This window comes from Aethalodelphis obliquidens, unplaced genomic scaffold (genome assembly GCF_003676395.1).
Source record: "Aethalodelphis obliquidens isolate GAN/ISIS:26980383/991018 unplaced genomic scaffold, ASM367639v1 scaffold8, whole genome shotgun sequence".
Taxonomy (NCBI): domain Eukaryota; kingdom Metazoa; phylum Chordata; class Mammalia; order Artiodactyla; family Delphinidae; genus Aethalodelphis; species Aethalodelphis obliquidens.
In genome coordinates, this window is record NW_020837952.1 from 51,664,553 (window position 1) to 51,677,182 (window position 12,630).

At 40.9% G+C, this 12,630-nt stretch overlaps 1 pseudogene; it reads right to left on the bottom strand.

Moving 5' to 3' along the window:
• Nucleotides 1-12,142: 12,142 nt before the first annotated feature.
• Nucleotides 12,143-12,252, bottom strand: LOC113621370 (uncharacterized; annotated as a pseudogene).
• Nucleotides 12,253-12,630: the final 378 nt, after the last annotated feature.

A 12,630-nucleotide genomic window follows, 5' to 3' on the forward strand; every position in this document is an offset into this window, starting at 1 on the left:
AAAAAAAAAAAAAAAAAAAAAAAAAAAAAAAAAAGAATTTCCTACTGCCTAAACAACTTCTTTTAACATTTATTATAGGAAAAGTGTTTTGGCAATGAAATCCCTTCAATTTTGTTTGTGTGAGAAGTCATTATTTCTCCTTTATTTTTAAAGCGTGGATCATTCATTCATTCATTTATTTATTCATTTATTTATTTATTTATTTATGGCTGTGTTGGGTCTTCGTTTCTGTGCGAGGGCTTTCTCTAGTTGCGGCAAGTGGGGGCCACTCTTCATCGCGGTGCGCGGGCCTCTGACTATCGCGGCCTCTCTTGTTGCAGAGCACAGGCTCCAGACGCGCAAGCTCAGTAATCGTGGCTCACGGACCTAGTTGCTCTGCGGCATGTGGGATCTTCCCAGAGCAGGGCTCGAACCCGTGTCCCCTGCATTGGCAGGTAGATTCTCAACCACTGCGCCACTAGGGAAGCCCTCTCCTTTATTTTTAGAGAATAATTTTGCTGGATATAGATTTCTAGGTTGATGATTTTTTTTCTTTCAACACTTTAAAGATTTCACTCCACTGTCTTCTCTCTTGCATGGTTTCGGATGCAAAGTCCCCTGTGATTCTTATTGCTGTTCTTCTATAGGTAAAGTGTATTTTTCTTTTGGCTTCTTTTAAGATTTTTCTCTTTGTCTTTTTGCAGTTTGAATATGAATGTCTTAATATTTTTGTTTTTGTTTTCATTTATCCTTATTGGTGTTCTCTGGACCTGTGGTTTGATGGTGTTATTAATCTTGGAAAATTCTCAACCATTATTGCTTCAAATATTTCTTTTGTTTCACTCTCTCTTTCTTCTTATAGTATTTCAGTTATGTGTATGTTACACCTTTTGATGTTGTCCCACAATTCTTGGATGCTCTATTTTTTTCCCTTTCTTTTTTTCTCTTTGTATACATTTCATTTTCGGATGTTTCTATTAACTATCTTCAAGCTCACTGATTCTTTCCTTGCCTGTGTCGAGTCTACTGATGAACCCACTGGAAGAATCTTTCATTTCTATTCCTGTGTTTGATTTTTAGCATGATTTGATTGTTTCTTAGAGTTTCTACCTGTTTACATTAGCCTTCTATTTTTTGAATGTTGTCTACTTTTTCCATTAGATCCCTTAATATATCAATCATAGTTATTTAAAATTCTCTGAAAGATAATTCTGACATCTGTGTCATATCTGAGTCTAGTTCTGATGATTGCTTTGTCTCTTCAGATGGTTTTTCTTGCCTTTTGCCCTACCTCATAATTATTGCTGCAAGCCAGATGTGTGGTATCAGGTAGTAGGAGCTGGGGTAAGCAGACTTTTAGTGTAAGGATATGTTAATCTGGCTAGAAGTTGGACTCTGTTTAATGTTTGCTGTAGCTACGGGTGCCAGAGGCTTCAAATTCATTAGTGTCCTTGTTTGTGTCTCTCTTCCTGACTTTGGGCTTCCTTAAGTACTCCTTCTCAGAGTCTGTGTCTTGCGGCTCTTTTAGCTGTGACCCACTGTTATTTTACTGCAACCCTGTTGATGTGGTGCTAAGGTATGAAGAAGGGGGAACAGTCTATAAACTTCCAATTGAATCTCAGTCTTTTGCTGGGCTTGTGGTTTTTTTTTTTTTTTTTTTTTTGCAGTACGTGGGCCTCTCACTGTTGTGGCCTCTCCCGTTGCGGAGCACAGGCTCCGGACGTGAAGGCTCAGCGGCCATGGTTCATGGGCCCAGCCTCTCCACGGCATGTGAGATCTTCCCGGACCGGGGCACAAACCCGTGTCCCCTGCATCGGCAGGTGGACTCTCAACCACTGCGCCACCAGGGAAGCCCTATGTGCAGATTTTTGTATATCAATTATACCTCAGTAAAGCATTAAAAAAAATCCAGATGCTGATTTTCTTCACTTTGGGATTTCATCTTGAAGTTTTGATTGGAGAAATTTCTCAGGAGCTCACTTTGAGGACACAGATAGCTAGCCAGAAAGAATTAAAAATAAAGAACTCTCTCCATCGACCAAGAAAATCTTGAATGTCAAGATGTCTAGGTCATCTGAGGCAATGCTTGCAGTGAGCACTTGCCTTGCATTTGGGGTGGTTGGGTTGATGGATATCTTCCTTCTAGAAATGTTGCCACCTCGACTTTAATGAACTAAAGCTTTAACGAACAAGGTCTTTTCACAGAAGTGTTGTGTCTCTTCAATTTAGTCTTGTTAAGTAAACCTTTTCCTTATTTTTTTCCCCAAACAAAAAAGTTAAAATAAAATACAACCAAAAAAATCCTACCCCTCCTTTTTTAATCTGGGGAAAGAAGTTCGGATAATTATAGATAGTTTCCTTTTTGTAATTATATAAATGTCATCCTTTGCTTGGACTGTCATTTTAGAGAACATTTTTATAGAAGATGTTTACATTCCTGCAACACATTTGGAACAAATGAAGCAGCCGTTCTGCAGGGAAATGGCATTGACAGTTGCCATGGGAACTGTGTGAAGTCACAGAAAGTAGATTATCTCATAATGCATTACCCAGTGTCAGAAACAGCAGCCCGACTGAGAACAAACTACCAATTAGTGAGCGACAATTCAGGGCCAGAGAATAGGAACAAAATAGAAGGCCACCTCAGAAAGGTCATGCTCAAGCTAATTTATTGGTTACTTTGTGCTACTCAAACCAATTATTCTGATTGCTTTCCACCCATATAAATCTATTTTAACTAGTTCAGATTTCTATATGAGGAAAATCCATAAAAATGGAATTTGACATTTTGGAGAAATGTTTAGGATTAAAAAAAATTCTTTTGCTCAGTTGGTGAGGTTTTTAAATTAATTTTTTAATCTTTTTATTCTGAAAGTCTTTGGGAGGCAATATCCTTAATGATTAAGGGTATAGGCCCTAGCATCAAACTGCTTGGGTGTAAATTTTGGCTTTGCCTCATTAGCTTTTTGGCCTCATAGAAATGGCTTCACTTCTCCAAGCCTCAGTTTCTTCATCTGTAAAATGGGAAAAATAATAGCTTTCGCTTCTGCAATAAAAATTTCCACCTCGTGGGCTTGCTTTGAGAATTAAATGAAGTAATCTGTACAAAAAGGCTCAGAACAAAGCCTGCTCACATTAAGTGTCCAATATGTGTTTAGCAGCGTTAGTCTGATGAAAATTCCCAGATTTTCTGGCAAAGAAGTTAGAAATTCAAAAAAGCTCATCCTGTGAGGGGAAAAAAAAAAAAAAGAAAAGAAAATCTGTGTTTATTGCAAAGTCTGACTTGAACTAGCACCAAAATCACCTGTAATGTTTCATCAAACTGTAGATTTTAAGGCCCTGCCCTGGACCTGCTGAGTCAGTATATCCTGTTATGAGGCCCAGATATGTACATTTTAAATGACTTTCCTAAGTGAGTCTGTTTCATTTTATCAAGACGAAGAATCACTTGTGCTCATTGGAATGCATTTTTCTAAATACCATTTTCTGAGTTGATCAGCACATGTGTGTGGGGTAGTGCCATGGTGATGAAAATGTTAACAGGCATCTCAGGGGACTCCAATGCAAGTCGTAGAAAAACTGCACTTGGACAAATGCTGCCCTTCAGAGCCTCTCCAGGTCCCTTCCCTCACTCACACCTCACCTCCCCACTTGGAAGGAGGGGCTCTTACAAAGTTACCAGCTGCTTATGAGGATGGAGAGTGGAGTTTCCTTGGAAGAAACAAAGAGGTGAATGGCCTCCTTGTTGTGGCAAGCTGCTAACTTCTTTGTCTCTCCTGTAACCCAAACTGCTTCCTTTTTGGGGGCTCTACTTCCCTTACCTCTAGCTCCCTCAGAAACCAGACTGGGGCCCTGGGCTGGAAGACTCTCATGCGTGTCTTAGGCCACTTCTGCTCTAGATAAGGAAAGAAACATTCCCTTTGTATTTGCTTTCCACATTTCCCCTAGTTACTGGAACTTAGAAGGTCTAGGAAGTTAGCAAGTGAAGCAGTGGTCTAACAACTGCCCACCCCCCTAAAAAAAAGCCCGATTTGTAGCACTTGTTAGTTTCTGTAGTGTAAATATTTCCACCATGGCTATTTTTAAGCTATCAAATGAAGTCACAGGATGCAGATTTGAGAAGAGAGAAGGCACAATTTGCTATTGTGAGCCATCCAAGGCAGCTCCAGTATGCTTCAGGGGCAAGACAGAGGTCCAGGTTGTGGACTTAGTGGAAATTACGACACAAAGGAATAAGCCACTTGGCTGGGTATAGTCTTGGCCTTAAGCCAGAGGGACAAATGAGGGTCCAACTGCCTGATCTGTGGCCCAGCTTTGTTCCCCAGGGTAGAAGACCACACTGGCCTCAGAAGGGTTAATATATTTCTTTGCAAGTGCCGACTTCAGTGAGGTGGTAGCTGCTGGCTGGAGTGCTGTGTGGAAAGGATTCTGAGGCTCTTATCTTGGTTTATCAGGAATGATTACTATGACAAGTTAGTGAGGCCTGAAATGAACACAGAAGAAGGGAGTGCAGTCACACGTGTTTGCCATCCATGCCATTAGGATTCCATTTGTTCATTTACTCATTCGTTCAAAAAATACTGAGTCCCTATTAAGTTCCAGGCACTGTTCTAGGCTGTGAGCAAATAAAGAACTTACATCCTAGTGGGAGAAAGAGAAAAAGATAATAAACAAATCCACCTGTGATATGTCAGTAGTGTACTGGGAAGAAAGCAAATAGGTTAAGGGCACAGAGAATGACGAGGTAGAGGAGGGTATTTGTGATCATGTGGTCAGGAACAGCATCTTGAGAAGGTGACATTTAAGCAGTGACCAGAAGGAAGTAAGGAGGTGAGAAACATAGTTTCTGCAGGAAGAGAGACCCAGGCAGAGGAAACAGTAAGTGCAAAGGCCCTGTGGTTAACGCAGTGTGGGTTTGTCCAAAGCAAGGGGGCCATTGTGGTGGAAGCTCAGTGAGTAAGGAAGACAGGGGTGGGAAGCTGGTGCCACATGCTGCCTGGGGGCAAGATCATGTTGAGGTTCGTAGGGTTGGGTCCAACACCCTAATTAGTAACAAAATGAGAATTCCTTATCTGTATATTGTTCTGAAAACTAAATAGGTAATTTGCCAAGAATTCAAGGATCTTATTCAAAATGTCTTTCTATGAGAAGCATGGATGTATCTACTGGGAATTTCTCTAGCTCAGGGCCTGGCTCTGGAAATAGGAAAAGGCAATGAGAATACAGGTGTCTAAGAGGAGTAAAAAGTACTTGTACTGTCAAAGAAGATGGATTCCAATGATATTTCATTTTCAGGAAGGAAGGGAGCTTAACAACGACAAATAGCTTAACAGGTTTTCAGGTTTGGGTATTTCCTATGCCAGGATGAAAACTCTGTGGTTATACATACACATAGAGGTTGGTTCAGTAGAAACATGCAAAGATTTTGGAGACTGAGAGGAGTGGGTTTCAAATCTATTTCTGCCATTTCCTTAATTTTCCTTCAGAAATATGTACCGAAGGCCTATTTTCTGCCAGGTCCTGTGTGAGGCATAGGGAGATATAAAGACGAGTGAGATACTTCCCTGTCCTCAAGGAGTTTACAGTCCTTTAAGAGCTGTGTGAGTGACCTAAGGCAAGATATTTAGCCCCATTGACTTCATAAGTAAAATGCAGGTAAAAATATCCAGCCCTGAAGGGTAGGGGGGATTAAATGAGATGACACAGAAAAACAAAATTTAACCAGTGTCTGGAGATGCCCGGTACATGTTTGTTTCTTTGCACATCTTTCATCCCTAGTTTCATTTAATATTGTGTGGAGGTTAGGGCCACTCACAGGATGTGTTATTCTGCCCAATCCTCTAATCTGGCCAAAATGAAAGTCAAGAACAGCCTTGAAGGAAAAATGATTCACCAAAATGCACCATGATTTAGGGAGGTGAAACTACCCTGTCGGATACTATAATAGTAGATACATGTCATTATAAATTTTCTAAACCCGTAGAAAGTACAAAACCAAGAGTGAACCCCAGTGTAACCTATGGGCTTTGGGTGGTCATGAGATGTGTCCGCAGAGATTCATCAGTTGTAACAAAGGTACCATCCTGGTGAGTGATGTTGATAATGGGGGAGGCTATGCATGTGTTGGGGCATAGAGTACATGGGAAATCCATGTATCTTCCTCTTAATTTTGCTGTGAACCTAAAACTGCTCTAAAAATGTTGATTGAAAATGCACCATGTGGTTGGAGGGGTGCATTGGAGACTTCTTCTCATCTGATTTGCTTTATCTGAGTATAAATTCAGACACTTGACAACCATAAATTTTACTCTGAAACTCCATTCATACATCAGTTTGGTTAGGACTTGAAATGGATTTTCCAAAGAGAAGATGTTTTAAGTGGTTTTAGGGAAACCCACAAAGGCATATTCAATCCACATGTAATTTCAGCTAAATTATGAGTTCCAGAGTTTCCCTCCAACCTCAGGCTTCCATGCATGCTGAGTTCTCAGGGGGATATTTAGCTGAGTCAGGAAGGTAGGACTGGATAGCATGGGTGGAAACCCTCTCTGCAGTAACCAGAGAGGTTATCAATAAACTGGTTATCAGTATAAAAACGTGCTAATAAACTAGATATTGCCTGCTTGTAAGCTTCAAACTTTCTTCTGTCTCTATTTTAAAGCAGACCCTCTACTTCCCCCTCATTGCTCAGTCACCCACCAGCTGATTGGATCCTGGAGAAGTAGAGGAGTTTTGGGGAGAGGGAACAGAGAAAGGAGGGGATGAAAAAAAATAGGAAAGCTACGTGTGTGTCGAAATTGAGTTATTTGTAGTGAGGTGGATGGACCTAGAGTCTGTCATACAGAGTGAAGTAAGTCAGAAAGAGAAAAACAAATACCGTGTGCTAACACACATATATATGTGGAATCAAAAAAAAAAAAAGGTTCTGATGAACCTAGGGGCAGGACAGGAATAAAGAGGCAGACATAGAGAATGGACTTGAGGACACGGGGAGGGGAAAGGGTAAGCTGGGACGAAGTGAGAGAGTGGCATTGACATATATACACTACCAAATGTAAAATAGATAGCTAGTGGGAAGCAGCCGCATAGCACAGGGAGATCAGCTTGGTGCTTTGTGACCACCTAGAAGGATGGGATAGGGAGAGTTGGAGGGAGACACAAGAGGGAGGGGATATGGGGATATATGTATACATATAGCTGATTCACTTTGTTATACAGCAGAAACTAACACAACATTGGAAGGCAATTATACTCCAATAAAGATGTTAAAAAGAAAAAAAGATATGTGTGTGTCTGTGTGTGTGTACTTGCATTAACAAACATTAAGGAAAGCATTATTTCTTTATTTCCATCTCCTCCATATATAGAGAGAAAATGTGGTGGGTGATGGAATTTTGTTTTGCACCTCTTCCTTCTAATACCACATGTGAAAGAGCAAATTTTAGGGTCGCCTGGTCCCTGTCTAGTGGAATCAGCAGATTTTCAGCTGTCTGTGTGCATGCATGCATTTAGACGCTCTGAGCATATAATTCAGAGAAGACCAATGTCTCCACTCTAAAGCCTTTATTTATTTATTTGCACGTGACATGTTTAATTCCAAGGTGCTGAAGGCATTTTGAAAACATTAAATGATGTGTTAATCCTCTCCATATCTCTATAAAGCAGTGAAAGAGTCTTATTATAAAACATTATGAACTAAATCTGAAAAACAGACTTAACAGGAATAGGAATAGTCAAGAGGGATGAGAAGAGAAAGATGATGCAATAGGAAGAAGAAACCTAAATGAAAAGTCTGCAGTTCCCAGCCAAGTAGGGAAACCTCTGTCAAATTTTCCCTGTAGCTGGGTCCCGAGCCAGCTGTCCCACATTCCATAAGGTGATTCTGTATGTTTGTTGCCAGTTTTGCTATTTATTATCTCAGTAGATAGATAACCTTGAGTAAGGTACTTCCCTGCTTGAAAACTATATTTCCATATCTGTAAAATGGGGATCCCCCCAAAATCTCTATTTACCTAAGAGATTTATGGAGAAGAAATCTTGTGATGTGTTATCTTTATAATCATCATCAGCACCACCATCACCATCATTATCATCATCTGTAATCATTAAGCAAATCTCTCTCTTGGTCACTGCTGATAAGGGATTATTTTGCCTCAACCAAAACTGTGTCTGGAAATTCCCCATGGTAGATTCACTGCAGAAATGCCCCCAGTTATCTACCCCTCCCTATTTCTATGTCCTTAACAGTGACTTGTCAGGTCTCCCCATCTCTATTTCCTTACCTCTTGAATTTGGGCTGGTTGTGCAACTTGCTTTGGCTAATTGGATACAGAAGAAATGATATTGTTCCAGTTTTGTGCTCAGACCTCAAGTGGCCTCCCACACTTCTGTTTACTCTCTTGGAATCTTGCCTTGCTACCATGAGAACCAAGCCAGGCTAGCATGCTGGATGATGAGAGACACGTGGTCCAGGTGTCCTCATTGCCCAGCTGACAATTGTCTCACTTGGTCAGTCCTCAGCTGACTGCCAGATGACCACAGACACAAGAGTGAGGTCAGCAGATCCACCCATCTCACTTGTAAATTTGTAAGCGCTAAAACATGGTTGCTGTTTTAAGTTAGTATGTTTTGGGAATGGTTTGTTATGTAGCAATAGTAACTGCTACAGCTCTCTTTTCAGGTTTACCCTTCATTGGCTTTGCCAAAATCTTTCTTTCCTAACTTGTAAAGATTAATTCATTCTATGAATTTATTTATTTATGGCTAACTCTGACCTGGGTCAATGAGGGGAAATGAATCAGTCAAAGTCCCAGTCATCAAAAGCATCAATCCAGTTGGGTAGGTAAAGCTCTAATGGATGGTGAAAATTGTAAAGACCATAAGAGAATTATCAATAAAAAAAAGGCATTCTGAGAAGAAAGAGACTATTTCTAGCCTGGGGTTGGGGCAAAATGGGAGAAATGGGGGAAGTCATATAAGGAAATTCCTCCAGTATGTCTAGAGTCATACCTGTCCTTCCATTTTTACTTTTCAATCTGACTTCTAGCCAGGTTGCAATAGCTTTTTCCAGTTCCCTTTTCTAGTTTTGTCCCTACTCCAATCCATTCTTCTGTCAGATGATTTTTCTCTGAAATGCAAGTCTGGCTATGTTACTCCCCTGCTTTAAATCCTTTGGTGCACATACATATGTCATCTGGAGGTGACTCTAAGAAGGGGGAAAAAAGTGGGCTGAAGTCTCAGGTGGAAGAGCAGGCTAGGGTGAGATGCTGACAACCTCTGAGTGAGCTGGAGCCTGCATGCTGGTACCTTCAGTGTCCATTCCAGGTCGGATTATCTAAATGCTGGTGAGTGTCTTCACTCTTCTGATTGTGCTGAGGTCTGGACCTTCAGCCATGGAATCTGTCAGGAAGAGAACAGCGCACGGACTTCCTAATTAAAATCTTCTAGGGCTACGATTTAAGTTGGCTTTTGTTCCCTGGCAAACACTAAAGGACAGAGAGGCAAGAGTGGCCAGTAGCTACTGGTTGGGAAATAAGGGACATTGGCAGATGGATTTGCAAAGGACAAGCCACACCCAATTAATCGAGAGTAGGGAACAACCAGAGCTTAAGCACACACACACACACACACACACACAAAATTTAAATCCTCTGTAAGCTGGCTTGGTAGGCTTGCTAATGGAATTTGTGCAGTGCCCCAGACGGAGGGTCAGAGAAGAAAGGGAGACGTGTCAAGATAATCTTTTCAACAGTTTTTTCGCCCCTTCTTCTTTACCTTTCTGAACAATAAACTGATTTTTCAACCAGCCTAATTTGGGTGACATAATAAATAGTGTTTATGGTAGAAGGTGTTTAGGGGTTAAAAACACAGATTTATTTAGATATTAGGTGTACCTGGATTTAAGTAATTGATCCACTATTTGCTTCCCATATAACCTTGGGCAAGTTACTTAATTTCCATTTGTGGATGGCAGCCATAGAGTTGGGCAATGCATAGACCTCCTGGCTATTCATGCTGCCTGGACTCTCATCCTCTCGTCTGAAAATGGGGACAGTTTTTTCCTCATGGGGATCTTGGGAGAGTTAAGCAGGTTACTGTGCATAGATTGCTTAGCTTGGACGCTGACACAAAATAGACATGCAATAACTATTGGTTATTAATATGGCTATGGGTGAGGGATTTTAAAGGCTTATTAAGTTTAATCCCCATAACCATCCTATGAGGCAGAACTTTCCCAAGTTCCCATAGCTAGTAATGGAAACATCTTGGAGTTAATTTAGGCAGTTTAGAGCCTGTGCTCTTAACTAGTGTACTTTGAATTACATGTGCATTTTTCTTCTTCTCTCTCTCCTTCACTGTCTGTTATCTGTCTATCATAGTATCTATCTATCTGCATCATCATCGCCATCATCATCTCTAATATTTGTCTGCCTTTCTCTATCAATCCTCTATCTTTCTACTGTCTGTTGACACACACTGTGCACATGTTTGTGTATGTATAGTTAGCCCAGTAATACAGAGAACAAAACAGACACTCAGCAAACCTAACAGACCCCAGATAACAGAGCTGACTTCCTAGTCTAGAACTGTCTGACTCCAAAACCTGTACTGGGATTTTTTTTTTTTTTTAACTACATCAAGATTATGAATAAAGTAGCCAGCGAGTCTTTTTTAGTACAGTCATTTTAAACTTTACTGGGAAGAAAGGAAAACATACAAAAATGTCAGCTATCTCCCTCCACTATTTGCTCGTAGCAAAGAAGAAAGCATATTTTAATAAGAGGTATTGGAGCTGACGTTTTGGAGACGGAGAGTACGTAGTTTTAGGAATGAGGACGGTACACATATCACTCACACACCGTCAAAGGCTTGGTAGCCTTCTTGTCTGGCTGTGCGGTTCTTCCAGGCACAAACACAAGTACTACTGTTTTCAAGACAACAAGCTAGCCTGGAGACAAGTGGCACCCAGGAAAAGTGAGACATGCCTTGTCTCATGTCTATAGACATTTGTATATAGAGACACTCTATGGCACTAACACAGTTCTCTGCAGTAACAGAGGAGAGTTGGCAGCGTACAGGGTCCAAAAGAGCGGGCAACCCTCAAGTCATAACTTTTGAACTTTGGAACGCAGGAATTCACTGGGATAATTTTGCATCTGATTAACTTTCCTAATTAGGCTTGCCGTAAACCAGAATGACCTGTTTAGCCTCTATCCCAGAATATATAAATCCCTCTTCAGATGTTCCCAGTAATTGGGGAGATGACCCCTGGTTGGCACCCTTTCCCACCTTTGTGTCAGTTGATCCGACTCATTGCCTTTCTCCTGAAAGCTACCTGCTTCACTACACCCCGCTACTCTCGACAGATGACCTTATTCTAACCCCACCAAGAAAATGGAGACATGCTGCCATGATTTCTCTCAACTTCCCTCACATCCATCTCTGAAAAAGAATATATAAGCAAACACATGTCAGTGCTTTCCTGGAAGCTCCCAATTTCAATAATTCTGTTTTGTTCTTCCAGTAAACTTCAGAAATAACTGGAAATGGCAATATTTTTGAATCCGAAGTAAATCTCTCTAGACTGCCTCTGTTTGACCCCAAGTGACCCAAACTGCTCTGGTTCAGATATTTGGTTAAAAAAATATGAGCACTTGCCCCAGTTTATTCCTTTTCTTCCTGCTCAGAGGAAGAAGTGGTCCCCACTCCTTTCCAAATAAATCCTCCTCACGTGTCCTGGATCCAGTTCCCTTCTAGGAGGCAATGCTATTGCTTTTCCTCCCTCTACTTTCAAGCTCTTCTTTTTTACTGGTTTCTTCCGGTAACCTTCAAACATACTGTGAAATTTGGGCAAAATACATACCAAAATAAAAGCAAAGACAAAACAAGCCGAAAACTTCCCGGAACTCAACCTTGCCCTCAAGCTGCTCCCTGATTTCTTCTTCTCCTCAATTACTATTATTACCTTTATCTTTCCCTCATTACCCATCCTGCAGCAGTCTTGTTCTTGCTGTGGCTGTCTTTCCATTGAAAGCACACTTTGTAAGGAGGCCGATGACCTCCATCAAAACACCTTTTCACACTGTATTGCTATATTTTGATGTCTATTTTCTCCCGCTGGCCTGTTCTTTGAGATCCAGGAGACTTAACTAATTCTGTGTTCTAGCATTCAACACAGGGCCTAAGCACATTGTAACTTCTCAACTAACATTTATATTAAACTGCTAAGAGCAGATACTACACTTGGTCTTAGCCAAAAGGCTGAGAAGCAATCAGCTAACATTTATAGAGTGAATGAGCTCTGCCCAATCCAATGGATCCTTTTCACTGCCACTCTAGCCGTCTTCTCAGATGCCTTTGGTGCCGCTCACTGGCCATTATCCTTCTTGAAATTCTCTCACCCTCTGGATTCTAGAATGCAACTTCTCTTTTCCTATTCTCACCTTAACCTGCTCCTGGAAGGAAAGGATGGGGTATTGTTCTTTCTTGTATCCCCAGTGTCTTACACGGGGGTCACAATAAATTGACCGGATTGGAATGGGTGAATTACACTGGATATGTAAGAATTTTCTGTACTCTGTTTTCATTCCAAGGAAGGTATTACCTAAATAGATTTTTTTTTAAATAATTTATTTATTTACTTATTTATTT